Below are 20,801 nucleotides of genomic sequence, written 5' to 3'. Positions count from 1 at the left end.
GCGTGGGTGTAGGGCACCTGCTCGCTCCCCCCTTCCCTCGCTAGGGGTTCAGGGAGCTGCCCCAGCAGTGGGATAGCTAGTTCACTGTCTTTGAACTCACTATCACCCACCAGGCCCATGTCAGTGCGGGCGGGGGTTCTGACACCCCCCTTTGCCGTGTTCTGCACTAACAGGCGGGTGGCTTGACCATCCAGCTCCAGTCTGGCTGAACCACTGTTGGTCAGACTCAGACTGACAGACTGAGCTGGTGGCTGTAAGAAAACCGGCTCGGCTTTCATTCCCTGTCCCTTCCGGGGGACTGGGTGTGTTGGAAACCCTGCCGTTGAGGCAGGAACAATCAGGTCAGTCTCACTCACTATCTGGTAGTTGTGAGAAATAATGTTACCTGACTGCAGGTTCCCTGGGTCACAGCAGAGGGAATCGGCATCTGGGATCAGGTGTGTCCACAGTGCAGTAGTCTCAGCGTCCAGCTGGACCTCCTCTCTAACCTGTGAATGTTGCACCAGGGGCACCTGGCGGTGGCCCCGTGACAGCTGCTCAAGCAGATCCTCACTAATAGAGGACCTCTCAGGGCTAAGGGTGAGGGCTACATCACCAACCTGCTCTCCTGCCATCTGGATCCCTTCCACCACTGCAGGGTGGTGGTCCTGACCCCTCTTGGGTGCCAGGGTGCACAGGGAAAGCTCCTTTTCATCGCCAGGTGGGGAGATCTGCTCCTCTTTAGGGATGTAAAAGGGGTGTGCTTTACCTGGTGGATCAGGCGGCTGCTTGGAGCACCGCTTCTGTGGCATGGAGGCTGTTGTGACCTCAGCCGGGACATGACTTCCCTGTATATCCGGGGAACAAGAAAATATTTTTATTTCTTGTCCAGAGGGAACAGAAGGAATCTCCACATAGGCTTCTGTGTTCGGTGGGCACTGTGTGAGCACAGTCTGCCTCTTGGCCCCCCTTCCTTCTGTACAGAAGGCTTAGGAGCCTTGACCTGTTTCCACACCTTGCCTTTCTGGTGATCCACCAAAGGTTCCTCTCTGAGTCGCATGCCCTTTTCTTTTTCTACCCGTTTGAGCTTGCTGTATGACATCAAACACCTTTCAACCTCAGTGTCAATCAATGTCTCACTGTGTAAGACATCTCCCATGGCAGCCTTGAGGTAAAAGCTTCCTGCTTTTCCTCTCTGTTTTACTGCCTGCTCTGTGACTTCAGGGGTGGAGTCAGCACTCGCTTGGGAGTGGCTGACCTCATCCAGGCAGGAACCCTTCCATTCAATCAGATAGACTGAGGGAGGGAGAGGGGGTCTCCGCCTCCTCCAGTGGAGAGTATCAGCTCATTCACGCTTCCGGCAGCCTTGGGGAGCGGTTGTCTCTGTCCTAATAAAACTTGTTCAAGCCTGGCCAGGCGGGCGGCTACTGAATCCTTTTGTTCAGCTTTATCTAGCCCTTTCTCTTCCCCGGTGTTCTCATGGAACTTAGGACGCTGGGTGTGGTCCTGTGTGCCTGCTTTGGAACGGGGCTTAGCCAGCTCAGGAGCCTGTGCTCCTTCAAGCAGGGGGGAATTAACCCTGCTGGCTCTGACGGCGAACACAGTCGCTTTAACAGCTTTTTGCTCAGAGCGACTTTGGACATCATACTCCCAGGCTTTCTGCACGAATCTCTTAATATCAGTCATTTTCATGGTCTGTGCATCTGTATGCATTAAGATCATCTTTCTGACTGACGGGTGGAGATTCGCAATGAATAAACCCTTGAAATGTGTGTTCTCTTCACAACCCTCATCATTTCGCCCTGCAAAATAAGTTCATCTAAGTCTCTCGTAATATTCGCGAGGGGACTCTGCTCTCTCGTGCTTAATGTTAAGGGCGGCGGCTATCGCGGCAGTCGGGTCAATAAACGCACTGTATTCTGATAAGTGCTTGACACAGCTCTTCAAAGTCATCACAGACTTTCTTCATCTGCCTAGCCATCCACTCATGTACAGCTCTGCTGCTAGTTTTCCTGACCAGAAACACTTTTTCCTGTTCTGTAGCGTTTGGCAGGTACTGCAGGGTATACCTGAGGTCTTGAATATAACTCTCGATATTATTCTCTGACACTGCAGGGTCAAATCTCTCCATGTCCTTCGCTAGCTCTCTCAGAGAATGGAGGTTTATTCTCCTAGCTTCTCCGCTGATGGAGATATGACGGAGATCGTGGTCAGACCTGTCGCTGCTAGAGAGAGTGCTTAATAGCGACTTGAATTCAGACCTTTTAGCAACCATCGTTAAACTTAAAGAGTATTACTTTTCAGTACGAAATCACAGTTCTACCACAGAAAACCACAAGATCAAGTATGCAATCAACCCAGTAGATCGCAAAAGATCACAAAACAATCAAGCACTGCTTAAAGAGCAAGGGGAACTTTTTTCCTTTCGGCTTTCAGCACACTGTATTGTCGAGTATGAAACCCGCGGTGTTTTATATTGAATTATTCCGCTTGGTTGACTCATTTCAGTCTTACCATAGCCCGTCCAGGGACGCCAATAAATGTAGTGTGCTCTCTGAAGGCACCAGTTCTGTAGGGTTTGGGCATGTACGGGGACATTTATTAATTGTAGCTGTAAATCACAAAATGATTCTTTTGATGGCCTAAGAATCCAACCATGCGATATAACTCAAACAACGCACACACACACGGGTACTAATACACGAGGATACATTTATTAATACATAAAATATGCATATAAACCTAACAGATCTTATCGAGAGGGTTATCAGAATACAAAAGGTATATATACAATCAGTTACAAAGAGTTACATATATCAAGAGGACATACGTTCAGTATATCATTCATTTAGATCGTTTCATAAAGTGAACTTGGTTACAACTTCTACATTAGATACTGAAAACAAGTACATAACTCTTAGGAATTAAATTGATATCAACTGGTTGGGATAACAATTGAATTCTCAAGCTGTAATGCATTGAAGTTGAATACTCATCCAATCTCTGGGGATTCAGATCTCCTGCGGGCTCTCTGGCTCCGTGCCAGGCTGTGCTGTGCTGCAGATGCTCACTGACCGGCTAGTTAGTGTTGGCTTTAACTAGCAAAGTTTGTGCACAGGAGAAAAGATGACTGTGGGTCCCAGCAAGTCAGGAAGAGGACCGGTTCATTCCTGATGAAGCGCTAGTTCTGAATAGTGATTCAGCTGTCCACAGTTCCGACCTGTTCACAAGGCTTGCTGCTGGTGCTTACCTCAGGTGGATCCTCTGGTTACTCTCTGGCAACCTCCGCTCTAGACTCTTAGAACAAAGGAAAGTTCTGGCACTCGGACACACTGGCCGTTCCGTGGTTGTCCGGGCTGAGTCTTAGGATGGTCAGGAGGCGCACTGCGAGAATGTCCTGCCCTTGGGAGCCTTTTGCTCCTGGGCCGTCCTGCCCTGGAATTCTCCTTTGAATTCCCTTTAGAAAAGTCCAGGAAATAGTCTCTCAGGCCCTCTGTGTTGCCTGTTTTTACCTGGAGGAACTTCAGCTCGTTCATTGGCTGAAAGTTCCATGGGCATCAGAGTCCCACGTGGGTTACTCGGCCCTACCAGTCCCTGATTGGTTGATCAAGGTGAGATGTGAGTCACTTACTCCTGACACTTAGGAATGCAGTCCAGATGTCCATCTGGCACACCCTAGACAGATAGGCGCCAATGGATGACCATTGATCATGATAGCCAGGCTTAGCTAAGTGCATCCCCATTTGGGAGCTGTCCCTTATCAAAAGAAAACATATTTAAATCAGCCTGCATGAATAGTTTCTCTGTGGCTGCACCACAGAGATGAACAGAGAGATGGGGCCTCATTAGAAAAAGCACAGCAACACTTAATTCTGTCTTATTAACAACCATTGCCGCTACAAGTGAAAGGCTGAAGTGAAATAGAGCGGGGACGAAGGCAGTGAAGAGAGAGAACGTGGGAAGACGAGAAAAACGCAAGGGAAAAAAAGCAGCGTCGTAAAAGAGCTGACGGAGCTGTCCTCTCTATAAGAAGGGTGCCAGCGAGACTTGTTTTCGCTTACGTCCACACCCCCTTGAGCACGCCTGATCTCGTCTGATCTCGGAAGCTAAACAGGGACAGGCCTGGTTAGTACTTGGATGGGAGACCGCCTGGGAATACCAGGTGCTGTAAGCTTTTAAGCGCAGGAGGCGCCCTATCCCCGCTCGCTCGCTCATTCCCCTGTTCACACGTGCAGTGCGGCTTGTCCGTCTGTTTATTTGTCAGCTTTGGCGAGACACGGGTGCTTGTGTATTAGTGTGAGCGTTTTTTATTCTGATCGTGAACAGTTTTACAAGTCCGCAAAGGATCGAGGAAAGGTTTATCGCCAGCTGAAAAGAGACACAGCGCTTCGGCTGTGGAGACTTGTTCGGCTGGCGTTCGGGGAGTCGCGTTTTTCAGAATTGTATTGAGATCGTTTTCCACAGAGCTCAGATGTCAAAGCACAGCAGCAGCTCTCCACAGCGATCCTCTATAGCGCCCTTTCTCCCGCAGCTCCGTCCTCATTGGAAGGAAGCAAGAGTGAAAGGCTGAAGTGAAATAGAGCGGGGACGAAGGCAGTGAAGAGAGAGAACGTGGGAAGAAGAGAAAAACGCAAGGGAAATAAAGCAGCGTCGTAAAAGAGGTGACGGAGCTGTCCTCTCTATAAGAAGGGTGCCAGCGAGCCTTGCACTCGCTTACGGCCACACCCTCTTGAGCACGTCTGATCTCGGAAGCTAAACAGGGACGGGCCTGGTTAGTACTTGGATGGGAGACCGCCTGGGAATACCAGGTGCTGTAAGCTTTTAAGCGCAGGAGGCGCCCTATCCCCGCTCGCTCGCTCATTCCCCTGTTGACACGTGCAGTGCGGCTTGTCCGTCTGTTTATTTGTCAGCTTTGGCGAGACACGGGTGCTTGTGTATTAGCGTGAGCGTTTTTTATTCTGATCGTGAACAGTTTTACAAGTCCGCAAAGGATCGAGGAAAGGTTTATCGCCAGCTGAAAAGAGACACGGCGCTTCGGCTGTGGAGACTTGTTCGGCTGGCGTTCGGGGAGTCGCGTTTTTCAGAATTGTATTGAGATCGTTTTCCACAGAGCTCAGATGTCAAAGCACAGCAGCAGCTCTCCACAGCGATCCTCTATAGCGCCCTTTCTCCCGCAGCTCCGTCCTCATTGGAAGGAAGCAAGAGTGAAAGGCTGAAGTGAAATAGAGCGGGGACGAAGGCAGTGAAGAGAGAGAACGTGGGAAGAAGAGAAAAACGCAAGGGAAATAAAGCAGCGTCGTAAAAGAGGTGACGGAGCTGTCCTCTCTATAAGAAGGGTGCCAGCGAGCCTTACACTCGCTTACGGCCACACCCCCTTGAGCACGCCTGATCTCGTCTGATCTCGGAAGCTAAACAGGGACGGGCCTGGTTAGTACTTGGATGGGAGACCGCCTGGGAATACCAGGTGCTGTAAGCTTTTAAGCGCAGGAGGCGCCCTATCCCCGCTCGCTCGCTCATTCCCCTGTTCACACGTGCAGTGCGGCTTGTCCGTCTGTTTATTTGTCAGCTTTGGCGAGACGCGGGTGCTTGTGTATTAGCGTGAGCGTTTTTTATTCTGATCGTGAACATTTTTACAAGTCCGCAAAGGATCGAGGAAAGGTTTATCGCCAGCTGAAAAGAGACACGGCGCTTCGGCTGTGGAGACTTGTTCGGCTGGCGTTCGGGGAGTCGCGTTTTTCAGAATTGTATTGAGATCGTTTTCCACAGAGCTCAGATGTCAAAGCACAGCAGCAGCTCTCCACAGCGATCCTCTGTAGTGCCCTTTCTCCCGCAGCTCCGTCCTCATTGGAAGGAAGCAAGAGTGAAAGGCTGAAGTGAAATAGAGCGGGGACGAAGGCAGTGAAGAGAGAGAACGTGGGAAAAAGAGAAAAACGCAAGGGAAAAAAAGCAGCGTCGTAAAAGAGGTGACGGAGCTGTCCTCTCTATAAGAAGGGTGCCAGCGAGCCTTGCTCTCGCTTACGGCCACACCCCGTTGAGCACACCTGATCTCGTTTGATCTCGGAACCTAAACAGGGATGGGCCTGGTTAGTACTTGGATGGGAGACCGCCTGGGAATACCAGGTGCTGTAAGCTTTTAAGCGCAGGAGGCGCCCTATCCCCGCTCGCTCGCTCATTCCCCTGTTCACACGTGCAGTGCGGCTTGTCCGTCTGTTTATTTGTCAGCTTTGGCGAGACACGGGTGCTTGTGTATTAGCGTGAGCGTTTTTTATTCTGATCATGAACAGTTTTAAAAGTCCGCAAAGGATCGAGGAAAGGTTTATCGCCAGCTGAAAAGATACACAGCGCATCGGCTGTGGAGACTTGTTCGGCTGGCGTTCGGGGAGTCGCGTTTTTCAGAATTGTATTGAGATCGTTTTCCACAGAGCTCAGATGTCAAAGCACAGCAGCAGCTCTCCACAGCGATCCTCTGTAGTGCCTTTTCTCCCGCAGCTCCGTCCTCATTGGAAGGAAGCAAGAGTGAAAGGCTGAAGTGAAATGGAGCGGGGACGAAGGCGGTGAAGAGAGAGAACGTGGGAAGAAGAGAAAAACGCAAGGGAAAAAAAGCAGCGTCGTAAAAGAGGTGTCGGAGCTGTCCTCTCAATAAGAAGGGTGCCAGCGAGCCTTGCTCTCGCTTACGGCCACACCCCCTTGAGAACGCCTGATCTCGTCTGATCTCGGAAGCTAAACAGGGATGGGCCTGGTTAGTACTTGGATGGGAGACCACCTGGGAATACCAGGTGCTGTAAGCTTTTAAGCGCAGGAGGCGCCCTATCCCCGCTCGCTCGCTCATTCCCCTGTTCACACGTGCAGTGCGGCTTGTCCGTCTGTTTATTTGTCAGCTTTGGCGAGACACGGGTGCTTGTGTATTAGCGTGAGCGTTTTCTATTCTGTCATGAACAGTTTTACAAGTCCGCAAAGGATCGAGGAAAGGTTTATCGCCAGCTGAAAAGAGACACAGCCCTTCGGCTGTGGAGACTTGTTCGGCTGGCGTTCGGGGAGTCGCGTTTTTCAGAATTGTATTGAGATCGTTTTCCACAGAGCTCAGATGTCAAAGCACAGCAGCAGCTCTCCACAGCGATCCTTTATAGCGCTCTTTCTCCCGCAGCTCCGTCCTCATTGGAAGGAAGCAAGAGTGAAAGGCTGAAGTGAAATAGAGCGGGGACGAAGGCAGTGAAGAGAGAGAACGTGGGAAGAAGAGAAAAACGCAAGGGAAAAAAAGCAGCGTCGTAAAAGAGGTGACGGAGCTGTCCTCTCAATAAGAAGGGTGCCAGCGAGCCTTGTTCTGGCTTACGGCCACACCCCCTTGAGCACGCCTGATCTCGTCTGATCTCGGAACCTAAACAGGGATGGGCCTGGTTAGTACTTGGATGGGAGACCGCCTGGGAATACCAGGTGCTGTAAGCTTTTAAGCGCAGGAGGCGCCCTATCCCCGCTCGCTCGCTCATTCTCCTGTTCACACTTGCAGTGCGGCCTGTCCGTCTGTTTATTTGTGAGCTTTGGCGAGACACGGGTGCTTGTGTATTACCGTGAGCGTTTTTTATTCTGATCATGAACAGTTTTACAAGTCCGCAAAGGATCGAGGAAAGGTTTATCGCCAGCTGAAAAGAGACACGGCGCTTCGGCTGTGGAGACTTGTTCGGCTGGCGTTCGGGGAGTCGCGTTTTTCAGAATTGTATTGAGATCGTTTTCCACAGAGCTCAGATGTCAAAGCACAGCAGCAGCTCTCCACAGCGATCCTCTGTAGTGCCCTTTCTCCCGCAGCTCCGTCCTCATTGGAAGGAAGCAAGAGTGAAAGGCTGAAGTGAAATAGAGCGGGGACGAAGGCAGTGAAGAGAGAGAACGTGGGAAAAAGAGAAAAACGCAAGGGAAAAAAAGCAGCGTCGTAAAAGAGGTGACGGAGCTGTCCTCTCAATAAGAAGGGTGCCAGCGAGCCTTGCTCTCACTTATGGCCACACCCCCTTGAGAACGTCTGATCTTGGAAGCTAAACAGGGATGGGCCTGGTTAGTACTTGGATGGGAGACCGCCTGGGAATACCAGGTGCTGTAGGCTTTTAAGCGCAGGAGGCGCCCTATCCCTGCTCGCTCGCTCATTCCCCTGTTCACACGTGCAGTGCGGGTTGTCCGTCTGTTTATTTGTCAGCTTTGGCGAGACACGGGTGCTTGTGTATTAGCGTGAGCGTTTTTTATTCTGATCATGAACAGTTTTACAAGTCAGCAAAGGATCGAGGAAAGGTTTATCGCCAGCTGAAAAGAGACACAGCGCTTCGGCTGTGGAGACTTGTTCGGCTGGCGTTCGGGGAGTCGCGTTTTTCAGAATTGTATTGAGATCGTTTTCCACAGAGCTCAGATGTCAAAGCACAGCAGCAGCTCTCCACAGCGATCCTCTATAGCGCCCTTTCTCCCGCAGCTCCATCCTCATTGGAAAGAAGCAAGAGTGAAAGGCTGATGTGAAATAGAGCGGGGACGAAGGCAGTGAAGAGAGAGAATGTGGGAAGAAGAGAAAAACGCAAGGGAAAAAAAGCAGCGTCGTAAAAGAGGTGACGGAGCTGTCCTCTCTATAAGAAGGGTGCCAGCGAGCCTTGTTCTTGCTTACGGCCACACCCCCTTGAGCACGCCTGATCTCGTCTGATCTTGGAAGCTAAACAGGGATGGGCCTGGTTAGTACTTGGATGGGAGATCGCCTGGGAATACCAGGTGTTGTAAGCCTTTAATTGCACGAGGCACCCAATCTTCGCTCATTCTCCTGTTAACACGTGCAGTGTGGCTTTTTGGCTTTTTATTTGTCAGCTTTGGTGAGACACATGTGCTTGTGTATTAGCATGAGCGTTTTTTATTCTCATCATGAACCTTATATACTGTATCTCTACATCCCATAACCTTTAACGGCAGGTGCCTGGGTGTGGACATGTTGTGATGTAATATTTAATTTAAAAGTAAACATTTTAGTAAAGTCTGTTATATTGTTAAAATCTATAAGCGTTATAAATATCAATTTTTGCTCGTGCGTATAATTTATCGCTGCTAAATGTGTCTTATTCAATTATTTTAACACTTTTATGACCTATCCACTAAAATATAAAGACCTGCCCTACAACGCTCTTCTCAAAAGATAAAATAAGTTTTACATTTTTTGATTCAATGTAATTTCTTTTCTAGAGAAACACATCATTTGAGGCTTGGGTTGCATGTTAATATTTTTAAGGTTTAAAGACTTTACGTTCACGGTACGTGGAAAATCATTTCAAACTTTTGAAAAGTTGTTGAGAATTTGTCATTGAAATAAGCTTACATATTTTAATTCAACGTGATTACTTTTCACTTTCGATAAAACACGTGTGATTTTGGGGTGGGGGATATGGTGGGGCGTTCTAAAACATCACAACCATTTGAAAAATGTCTTGAGCTATGTAGGCATGGTTACAAATTTGGAGTTTATGCTTAAATTAGCCGACTTGCCGGTTTTGAAGTGTGACACCTGAGCTGTCAGGCCCCGATATTGACTGCTGCGAAGATGGCTTCTTTGAGTAGTGAATCATCGGATTCCTCTGCTATGCAAACTGAAGAAGTAGGTTGCTAAAATATTTTTTCTGATAGTGGAATTGTATTTTCAATCTGCGTTTAGCGTATTTCGTTTTCAACACTTTGTCTTCTTTTTAGCAAAAGCTGACCCAGCACTCAGTGGTGTGTGACAGTGGCTGTCATGTGAACTCTGACGGTGATTCAGGTGTTGGGGGTCCGTCAACGACTGATGAAGAGTTGCTACAAATGGTAAATATTAAACCACAGCAAGTTCGAAGCAAACGAAAAACTCTAACACAAAAGAGGCATTACAATTGTAAATATTTTAGGTAAAAAGCATGCCTATTTATTTTGTTAAGCCTTCCTTTTCTTTTTTCCTTTAATAGAATAATGAAGAGGTCGACGCATCAATCTTCAAACTACCATCAAGCTTGAATGTTTCGTGTCTGTTCATGTGTGTTCACCAAAATGTGATTAATGATGATATTCAACCTAGTTTAGCTATCGATGGCTCTAATGAGCCCGATGCTATGGATCAGATTGTAAAGTCGGTGGTATGTTGCACCTTCAACCATTGTTTAAAGGGGGTTGTGGTTGATGAATGCGCGGCCCGTTTGATTAATCATCCAGGTCAACGGGGTCACACATGCCTAGTTGTCGGGTGCGCGGATGGGTACTGTGGTGTCTCTGGGGGAAAGTTTATGTAAATGAAAGTAGTACTCACACCACACTTTTCTTTCCTGAGTTTCGTGGCTTTTCTTCCTCCAACTATCTTCCAAATACAGTCCGTAATCCGTTCCCTTAATCCTGATCCGATCCGAGTTCCAAAAGTCCGTAATAAAGCCAATCCGCGATGTATCCTTATCCAGTGTCCGTAATCCAAAAACCATAAACCTTTTCTCCTTTCAGTAGTCCGTTATTCTTTAGCCCGATCTTTAACATACACCTCTTTCCTCTCTTTTCCTCCAAACCGCATTCACCTTATCGGCTTCCGCCCTGTTCACTGCCTCCGGGGCACTTATATTTTGGTTCCTGATGTGGCTCAGCTGTGTCTCATTGTTTCTCAGGGTAGACCCTTTCCATGTACCGGTCAGCTGATTCTTTTTGGCAGCCATTTTGCTAAGGTCCATATCTAGTATTTTAAGTAGGTCATTCCGAAAATACCTGTTATGAATGACCCTTCCCCTGGTCATGTTACAGTACAAAGATGTGTTGTTTGCCGCATTAGAAATTTATAAGTGTCTCAGTTTAGCCCGAATTTTATCGGCTGTTCTGTACATCGCCAGTGGCCTGGGTGCCTATACTTTTACAGATGATACTGAGCGGAGTATAAAGCACTTGCTGAGAAAAATAATTGACGACCGCTCGCCATATGAGTATGTACGCTCCTTACTTGTAAAGGTAGATGGAAAAATACTACACGTGACTTTTGGTGCGTTGCAAAACTTATTTTATACTTATTTATACATATTTTTACAGAAAAGAAAAAAGATCTATGTAAAACCAGGGCTGTGAAATACTCGCAATGTGAATAGAGCTTTCACTCTGTTTTACAGACACAGGTGTGCCATCGTGAGAAGAATGAAAAATTTCGAATGTATACGTAAGAATTCTTACAAAAAGTGCTTTACACTCTTCTTTCTGCAAAGCTTGAAATGAAAATCAATTAACTGAATACTAATGTCCTTGAATTTGTTAAAGAGATAGATGTGCATGTAAAGAACATGAGTGAAATTACTGCGATTCTGATGTTTTCAGATCAGAAACTGAAGCCTGGCGGATTCAGCGGTGTGTATTCCAAAACACAACGTATTTTACATAGATCCTGTGGTAACACCGTCCCTCTGATCACTCAGGCTAATTTATTTTCTCTGTTAGGGTCGCCCAGTTCGGTGTTCACGGCTATAGAAATGGCGAGAGAAAGGGCGTTATGAATGCTTTTTCAGATGCTGCTGAGTTTCTGAACAATGTTGGGGCGATAGCTACAACTAATTTTCTGCACCAACATTTAATTGGCGATTGCAAGCAGTAGTCTGTAATGTGTGTGAAAAGTTTAAAAGTGTATACTGGGATGTTTCTGTAATTTAAAACCTACTGATGAAATAAAGTGGTTCACATTTCACATGCTATTTGTCCTGCGAGTTCTTTCTGTGACACTTTACTCAGTCAGTGTGTGTGTGTGTGTGTGTGTGTGTGTGTGTGTGTGTGTGTGTGTGCTCACATCCCGGAAACTCGCGGCCCTCACCAGACTTCCCACACCGCCGATTCCCTAGGGTTATAATAGATTGCATTCAAACCTGCAGCAGACATTATCACCTTCCATCCCTCATCGCTAATACGCGCTTTCACACACTTATTTATAAATCGAAGGGGATGCGGTGGTGGGCATTTGTACCCTGAGGCCTGGGGCTGCTCGGGGTGGAAGGCGGGACAACAACACTCATTATGACACACCATTGGCTCTGGAGGGGGCGGGACATCCACCCATAACATTGCACCATTGGCCGATAAGGGGGCAGGACATCTGCCCATGGCGGCCTCCCATTGGCTGAAAAAGGGGGCGTGGTACCTGTCAAAAAGTTTGATGAAAGGTGTCGCTTTATTCTACTCCCGGGCCAAAAACAGCCCTCGGATCATCAACTCAATCAGGAACTCCCAGTCTCACAACTGCATTCCCTCGGTGTTTCCCTACCACCCTAACCCAATTTCTATCCCCAGGACCATCATTAACAATGACTACATTTTACAGGACGATCCCTCCATTGGTACTCTTTTTTCCGACCGCCCAATCATCTCTTATCGCTGACCACCACATAAGCTTCTTGTTCACAGCTCCCTCGCACTCAGCACCGTCCCCTGCAATAGCACTCGCTGCATCACTTGCAAATACATATCTACCGACATTCAGGGCATCACAGGACAATTCCGGATAACCCTGACAACATCCTGTATCTCATTTACTGTATCTCTTGCAAAAAATACCCAGCTATCTACATTTGGGAAACCGAAAGGAGACCAGGAGAACACTTCAGAGAACATATTAGGGCTGGGAAGGTTAAAGATTTCTCCAAGCCCATAGTTTTTCTTTTCACCTCAAATAGCCAGGATCTCTCAATGACTGACTTATTTTAAAATAATCTTCTCTATTCTCTTGCAGGTTTTGACTTCACACCTTTCTTCACCTCTCTCCATTTTGCACTTCCTGAGTGGCCTCTCTGCTGCTCCTGCCTCCTCCCCTCTCCCAGCTTTTGTTCTTCTGTGCTATTTAATCTTTGTAATCTGCCCTGTCTTTCTCACACCTGAAGAAGGCTTCACAGCCGAAACATTGAGTTTTCTCTCTTCTCTTTTCAGTATGGAATAAACCTATTACTTGTTCCTTTGCAGACTACACATGCTGAGATAGTTTAGTTCAGGTGGGTAGCTGCTTCAATATACATTTGTAAATGTCAATTTAAAACTGAAAAAATAGTAAGATTGTAACTCTACTTTAAAACGTGGCAAGAAATAGACACATGGCAGGCTACACCCTGGAAAGGACACCAGTCCATCCCAGGGCAAAGAAATAAAAAATAAACATATAGGCAGCACATATCAAGCCTTACAAGAAATCATTAACAGCCTCAACACACACCACAGGTCCATTAAACTCAAATACACCAAGCATGGTAGCCTGATAGACTTCCTAGACACCACCACATACAAGGTTTCTTCCTTCAACAACACAGACAAACTGGACATCAAGGTATTTTTCAAAGACACATTCACACGGCTTACTGCACAAGGATAGCTTCCACCCAAAACATACTTTAAAAGGACTGGTAAAATCACAACTCCTACACTTCCACAAAATCTGTACACAACAACAAGACTTTGAGGAAGCCAAATACACACTCTTCCAAGCTTTATGCCAGAGAAGATACACACAAAGTTTCCTCAAAAATGTGGCACGAACATTTCTAAATAGAAAAACTCCAGATGACAGAAAAATACCCCTCAACACATCATATTCTCAACTCAGCATAAAAACCAACCAAAAACCATGATATTAGAAAACACAAACATACTGAGGGAGCACAAAATCATATCTGCACACAGAAAAAAACAAAAACCTTCAGCATTAATTAGTCCAAAGCAAGCTAAAACCTGTACACAACAGATCATATACACCAAGAGCCAAACATTTCATAACAGAAAACAACGATCCAAAACAAAGAAACTAAAGAAATCTTCCAGTTGCAAAGGGCACTCTCAGAAAACATCAATAACGCCATCTACAGCATCCAGTGCAAAAAGTGCGGGGTGACCTATGTGGGGGGGGAACGGGTAACTCCATCCGAACCCAGCTGACACAACACAGGTACATCAGGAACCACGGGACTGGAAAGCAACCCCAACTGGACAGAGATAGAAAGAAAGAAAAAGGAAAGGGAGTGGATCAAAAGACTTAATACTATCTTTACACAAGACCTGAACATCAGAAAAACCAGGAGGGTTTTAGTCGTTGGAAGGAGAGTGCTCTCCTTGTCCCAGATGGTCCCCTCTCGGATAAAATCTGGGAGAAGGAGCTTTGTTCCCCTCTCCTAACTAGCCAGATCCTACAGGGACTGGAACTCTTCACCATACTAACACGCAACAAACAGAAGAATAACTGAAACCAATCAGCTATGGAAACTCGCACAGCTTGCACAGTCCTACTAGGGAGGAAAACAAAAGACCCTGATTGCCTATTGAGATGTTAATGGTCCATGCATAATCCCCCCCAAGGAAAACAGAAACCCATTCACCAACTGAAACTGCACCTACTCATACAGAAACGTACAGAAGGAACACAGACCATAGGATACAAACTAGCCCCCTAGGAGGAACTACAACACACTGCCCCTTACAAAACAGGATAAAAACAGGCCAGCATGGACACAGTGTTCCAGAACAATGCCTGAAGAAGACCCAGGCAAAAACATACCGACACACAGAAAGGCAAGATTGTCTTCCTATGGAGCCACAGATTCTACAGAGGTAAAGCTGCCTAACAGTGGAAACCTAACGGTGTCAACGAAGCTTTAGGCATTTAAATGGTAAGTATGGATCAATCCAGAGTTGACAACGCACGCAACCGTACGGTCACCCTCCACACTGCCTACACAACAAACATGTCAAACAGACAGGATACCTTCCAACAAGGAACCAGGATCATCTACAAAATGATCCAAACAGTCCACCATTTACAAAACACAGCAGTTTTATTGGACGGGAGAACCGAGCACCCGCCAGCCTACGACGGAAGACCGAGGAACTCATAAAACCTGCCAAGCCACCCAAACTCACATATTTGAAGCTGGTAAGCAATGCCAAAAATTGGCTTCACACCACACTGCAGATCCTCGAAGAGCAAAATCTGTCATACAACTAGAGGATCTTGAGCTTCCCCACTGGGAGGAAGCTTTCACACTTGCTTCCAACTGATCAAAGAAACATTATGGGAGGAAATTGCAGAACACCACCTTTGGACCCTACAGTACACAAGCTATCAATACTGGGTTAGGGAAGGACACTCGGGCAGATCAAATTATCACAGCAGTTTTTAAATTCTACAACGACTTCTACTGGAAAGACTGCGAACAAGACCAAGTAAGAGTTAAGTTGTTTTATAAAGTCATTATTTTAGAGCAAGGTATAATTCTGATAAAAATACAATAAACAATATGGTGAAGCTATTGGAGAGAAAATTAAGTCTCGGTTAAGAAACTGAAACAGTCTTGACTTGTTCCTTTACACAAAAGTTATTTATTTTCAAAAGAGACCCATGAGGATTCCTCTGGTGTGCAAGACCTGCCTGAAGACATTTGACCAGTTTCCTCTTCACCTAAAGAGGGTGTGTATGAAATGAGCCTCAGCAGAGGAGATCAGCAAGGTCCTTCTCCAGGCCAGGAAGGACTTGTTGAATCACCTGAGGAATGGGCAGGTCGGGGATTACAAGAGCATAGGGCTCATGTGTGGTGAGAATGTGAGACTGGCGGAGTCCATGGGTCCATGGACTGTTTTATGTGGAATCCTGAAGACACATCAGCAAGGTAAGATATTTATAATTTATAAGGGTTCTTCTGTTTCATTTCTAACCTTTACCTTTATGTGAGGGTATGTTAAAATTATATATCCGGTGGTCCAGGTGCCCTGAGCAAGAGGCTGCTGTCCAGGAGGAAGAGATGCCAGAGACTGAAGTGGAAGAGGAAGGGGAAGATGTGAGTTCTGGAGAACTTTCTATTTTTTCCAAATGTATCTTTTGTTTTATACTTGTATTCTAGTTTGTCTTAGAAGTAAAAATGTTAAATGTGTATTTTGTATTCCTACTGTCCCCCAGTTCTTAAAAGCCATCAGCAGGCTCTCAGGAAGACGGTGACCCAGGCTGGACTGGACAGAACGCACTCCCTGGATGCTCCTCACCTGGCTGGGTTTAAACAGGACCTTACCAAGGATCTTGAAGTGGCAGATTGCTCTCAGGAGGTATTTATTTTTTAAAGGCATTTAAAATTGAGCAGTGATATTTCCATAGCACATGTTTTTACTCCTTAGCTTAAAATTCACCCATGTGAAATCTCAGCCATAAACATAGTGACTCTACATTTGTCAGGTAGAAAATGTTTCCAGATTCCTGTTTTTATGGATCCATCTGCATCTTCCTTAAACTTTGTAAAGGGCCTATCCAAAACAACAATTATTGTAACCAAATGAAGACCACTGGACTGTCTCACCAAATCATTGCTAATTATATTAAGAACATAAACCATTTTCCGGGCTACATCCTAAATGATATCAGTGTGAAAGTAGAGGATCCCAGCCTGGCTAACCTCATCATCAACTTCCAAAGTATCCTAAAGGATATTCAGAAGAAGAACAGTAAGAATGTTGCCAAGAGATTACTAAAAATAGGTCATTTTCATTTTAAAACTTCTTTCAGTTGTACTTTTAATTTGAATACAAAAAAAGTTGATGAGTATTAATTTCTCCCACAGATATAGACAGTTGCAGAGTCCAGAACCAAGTACAAAGGATTGCTGGAAGGTGTTGATGGTTGCAAAGAGAGATGTGTTGCACAGACTGGGCAAGACATCACCTCGCCTGAGCAGCTTCTTGTACTGTATTACCTGCAGGCCTTTCTCCAGCTGAAGCACCTGTAGCATCCCGGGGTGGTAAAGAACATGACAGTAAGAATACTTTCATACAACAAAAGTAAGAAATTCCATATATGGGATTTTTACAGTTTGGTGTATTCATTTTTATTTTCTCACTATTACAGGTTGAGGAATGGGTGCAAAGAAAGTGTTGTTTCAACAAGTGGGCACAAAAATGGTCATAATTCCTGTTAAAGAGCACAAAACCTCAAACAACAGCTGGCTTCCTTTGCATTGAGTGAAGAAGAGGAACATGCAAGTTGATGGCTACATTGATATACCCATCCACTCAATTCAGGGTTGTGGTAGAACTGGAACCATCCTGGCAAGCAGTGGATGCAAAGTACTGTATCACCCATAATGTGACACCAGTCCATCACAGGACTCACTCACACCATGGCCAATTTTCATAGAAGCCAATTAAAATCCATGTTAATACCGAACAAAAGACCTCCACCTGCATAGCTCCAATCATGTACGGTATTTAAGAAAATCTGGAATGTACCTTAATTGCATTTTATTTGTGTTTTATCAGCCGTTTCATCTTTACTTCACTAAACTGCGCTGTAATGCCCAGGTCAGCAGCTGTGAAAGGAGACGGAGAAGATGGACTGGTCAGCCAATGTATCAACAGTGTCTGAAGTGCTTGAGAAGTGGAAGCCCAACACAGGACTGCCACCAAATGGCATGCAAATTAAAAAGTTGATAAAGTATCAAATCTGGGAAGGCCTGAGCATCACTGACGATCCTGTGAAGGGGAAGAAGTTTGTGACTTCCAGGTGTTTCCAGAAGGGAGAGGTGGTGTGTGATTACAATGGCAAGGTCATCACAAAGACAACTGCTGAAGCTCACAGATGACAGAGGGAGACATGAGATGTCTTTTCTTTTCAGATGAACCTGCACAAAAACTGTGCATTGATGCTCGTGAAAAACACTGAGCCTGCCTCCCGGATAAGGAGGCAAATCAGAAGATGGATAAATCCATCAAAGAGAAAAGACAATGTAAGGGCTGTAAGAAAGTCATTTATAATCAACGAACAGCCTGTCATAATTCTGTCTGTGACAAAAAGGGACATTGTTGAGGGGAGAAGAGCTCCTCTGTGATTACAGCATTTCCAGGAAATAATTTCAAGGTTGAAGGACAAGCTCTGGAGTGGTTGGTTCACTGACCATTTCCAAAAAAGAAACTAAGTAAGTATATTAAAGTGCATATTTTGAAGATATTCATTTTCTTGTACCTTGGAATTAATGTAAAAATTATATTCGTGTTAATGTCTTGAAAATAGCATTTCTCATTCTCATCAGCAAGGATATAAGGAAGGGATATGGGACTGCTAAAAAGATACATGATTTTCAGAAGAGTATAGAAGGCAGATAACTATCCCACTCAATTGTTACTGCAAAGAAATGCCACAGTGTAAACAAAAAGGTGAACCATTCTTGAAATTTATTGACAGAATCTGAATAGCCCAGCATTCCCAGACCAGGCACTGGAGTTTCCTGCAGCGTTAGATGGGTAGTCTCTTGGTAAGAGAGAGATCGACAGAGTACTGGACTTCATGAACGACACCTTTCCAATTCATCGAGAACAGAGCCCACAAGATCTAGAGTCTAGAGAACAATTTCTTACAATATTAGTGGTAGTTTCTGAATGAGTTAAGGACAACATAGTTGTAGAGCTATCTTGCAACTTCTTAAAAGTTGTAAAAGTGATTACCATATTGCCAGTGGTTTATATTTAAAACCTAAAGATTTTAAATTGAATCTTTCTTAAACAAAGGACATTTTTCACAGGAACAGCAGCCTAAATCAGTTGATGACTGTAAATATGACAAGCTTGTGATAAATTGTAAAGTGCAAAACAAAGTTGTATTGTTTTGGTTTTGTCTTCAACATCATATTAATAGGCATGTTATTTTTAGAGCAGCTGCCTGCCATTCACCACCAGCCAAGATGCCACGAGGTACATGAAATGACCCAGAAGTACTTAATGATACAGAGAAGAGCATATGGGGGGGAAAAAAAGAAGACAAGAAATATCCATTAACACGTGCATCTAGAAGCCAGAAGACGGGTGATGATCAGCATTTCAAAAGCAGACACTGGAGGTTGAATTCAAGTTTTCACAGTGATTGTCTATGTTTGGCTTCAACACAAATCATATTAATATGCTCACATTATTAATTTGTACAAAGTCCCCAATATTCATTACAGGCGACGTTCCCAGGAGTACACACGACCCAGCCAGAACGTGGCTAGCTGACGTGCAGTGGACCTCAGGGAAAGAACTCTTGCCCACACGGATGTCTCTGCTCTGAAAACCACTGGATAAAGGTATATGGCGGTCTGTTCTCAGCTGTTGATTTTGTGAAAAATATTGAATATGAAAGATTGAAGTGTCACTATTCAATGAAGTTCAGACATAAGTATTATGTTGAGAAGCTAGATCTGTTCTACTAATAGCTTTAGTACCTTAATATTGTACTGTTTGCTCTGGTTTTCAGACATCAGTCCAAGATCATTGGTGGGTTAATTGATTTCTGGTAAGATTGGCCCCACGTTTGAGTGTGTGTTTACATTTCTATCTGGCATCCTCAAAGGATGGTTTTGTTTCCTTTTCTTAATTCCTCTTGATTACTAGAGTTTATTTGGCATGATACATTTGTGATAAATGCTTTTTCTTTGTGAATAATTTTATTTTAATCTACATAATGTCAATGAGTTAGTACCTTAAAGAACAAGCAGTAAAAGAAATGACATTTCAGGTTTATTAGCTAAAGTTACTAAGATTCCTTTACAGTGCAGAGACCCATCTTTAATATGCTGTGTGTGCTCATAATGGACTTGAAATTTGTTTTTGTCACAATGTACAGATGCAGCCATTCAAAATGCGCGGGCGATACCGCATTATTTTCCGGTATGCTGTACGCAGTCTACCGCAAGGTACCGGTAAATACCGCAAGTTACCGGTAAATACCGCTAGCAAAATAATAGTATCCGGAATTTCCGCAAGGTGGAGCTAATAAAGCTCAACCTCTCATGTTTGAGCTGTAGCCATCAAAGTCTTTAACGAAGATATTACTAATAGTATTAATAATAAATGACCTTGGACAAGCTGTAAACTCAAAGTATTGCCCTGGTCCACATTCTTTTTTTCATTGACCGTCTTTGTAAAAGTAACACCACAGCATTTCGCAATCACGCATTTTTTTCCAATCATGCAAAGTACAGTAATTTTTGAGAATCGATTCACCATGCCTTACACATGCTCATAAAAGAGATTGATTTAGGAACATAAGCATATTACCGTATGCAAACTGTACTGTATACCGTATGTATATGTATATTAAATGTCTTGATTTTGATTCGTGTTTTGATTTAAATCGCAAACCTTACAGCGTACACAGATTTCTAAACTGATCAGGATCGTTATCTTTGTCTTATGCATAATAATGTTCACCGCTCTGTCCAGCAAATTAATAATAAACTTTATTTTATATAGCGTTTTAAACGAATAAGTAATTAGATTGCTCACAAACCTAATCACTTGCTTTTTCTTTTTATTTAGGCTCAGATTTCAACTATAGATCGTATTATTAATAACCATAATAACAACCAACCAACAAAAACAACCATATAAACATAATACCAACCAAAAACATAGATAACGACCACAATACAAAATCAAATATATCAAACCATTATACTCTCGCAAATTCCTCCAATTATCATAATCCCGCCCCTTATGCAAAACCAAACCCTCCTCCCATCCCAGTTTCTCCTCTTTATCATAAACAAAATCCACTTCAATTTTCAACATAAAGCCTTACTGCTTGCTGGGTTTTTGAGGGGGGGTTGTCTTTCGCTGGAAATCTCACCTGCTTCTACTTTACGAGTACAACCCCCTCTCTGCAGGAGTGCTGGCTGTGACGAATTAAACCGGTTTCACAAGTATTGTAGGAAGTACAGTGTTAACTGGTAGATGGGCACCTCAATTAAGTCGCTTTAACATGCTAATGCGTTGGTGTAACAGTCCGGGAGTGGCAAGCTTCTAATGTCAACTCGACTCGATTGGAAGACAATGAACGTATTTTA

The 20,801-nt window shown here is 44.8% G+C and overlaps 2 non-coding genes and 5 pseudogenes across 2 annotated transcripts; all 7 read left to right on the top strand.

The window, feature by feature from the left end:
- The first annotated feature begins 4,034 nt into the window (after positions 1 to 4,034).
- On the top strand, positions 4,035 to 4,153 carry LOC148811735 (5S ribosomal RNA; annotated as a pseudogene).
- A 537-nt stretch (positions 4,154 to 4,690) lies between these two features.
- LOC148811734 (5S ribosomal RNA) lies at positions 4,691 to 4,799 on the top strand (annotated as a pseudogene).
- A 537-nt stretch (positions 4,800 to 5,336) lies between these two features.
- On the top strand, positions 5,337 to 5,455 carry LOC148811733 (5S ribosomal RNA). Its single transcript, XR_016086376.1, has one exon. It is a non-coding gene; the product is annotated as a 5S ribosomal RNA (ribosomal RNA).
- A 537-nt stretch (positions 5,456 to 5,992) lies between these two features.
- Positions 5,993 to 6,111, top strand: LOC148811732 (5S ribosomal RNA; annotated as a pseudogene).
- Positions 6,112 to 6,648: 537 nt separating this feature from the next.
- Positions 6,649 to 6,767, top strand: LOC148811731 (5S ribosomal RNA). Its single transcript, XR_016086374.1, has one exon. It is a non-coding gene; the product is annotated as a 5S ribosomal RNA (ribosomal RNA).
- A 536-nt stretch (positions 6,768 to 7,303) lies between these two features.
- On the top strand, positions 7,304 to 7,422 carry LOC148811730 (5S ribosomal RNA; annotated as a pseudogene).
- A 1,183-nt stretch (positions 7,423 to 8,605) lies between these two features.
- On the top strand, positions 8,606 to 8,724 carry LOC148811729 (5S ribosomal RNA; annotated as a pseudogene).
- The last annotated feature ends 12,077 nt before the right edge of the window (positions 8,725 to 20,801 follow it).

This window comes from Atractosteus spatula (genome assembly GCF_055471065.1).
Source record: "Atractosteus spatula isolate fAtrSpa1 chromosome 10 unlocalized genomic scaffold, fAtrSpa1.hap1 SUPER_10_unloc_7, whole genome shotgun sequence".
NCBI classification, from domain to species: Eukaryota; Metazoa; Chordata; class Actinopteri; order Semionotiformes; family Lepisosteidae; genus Atractosteus; species Atractosteus spatula.
Note: the sequence above shows the minus strand (reverse complement) of the source record. Positions and strands in the feature narration are given on the sequence as shown.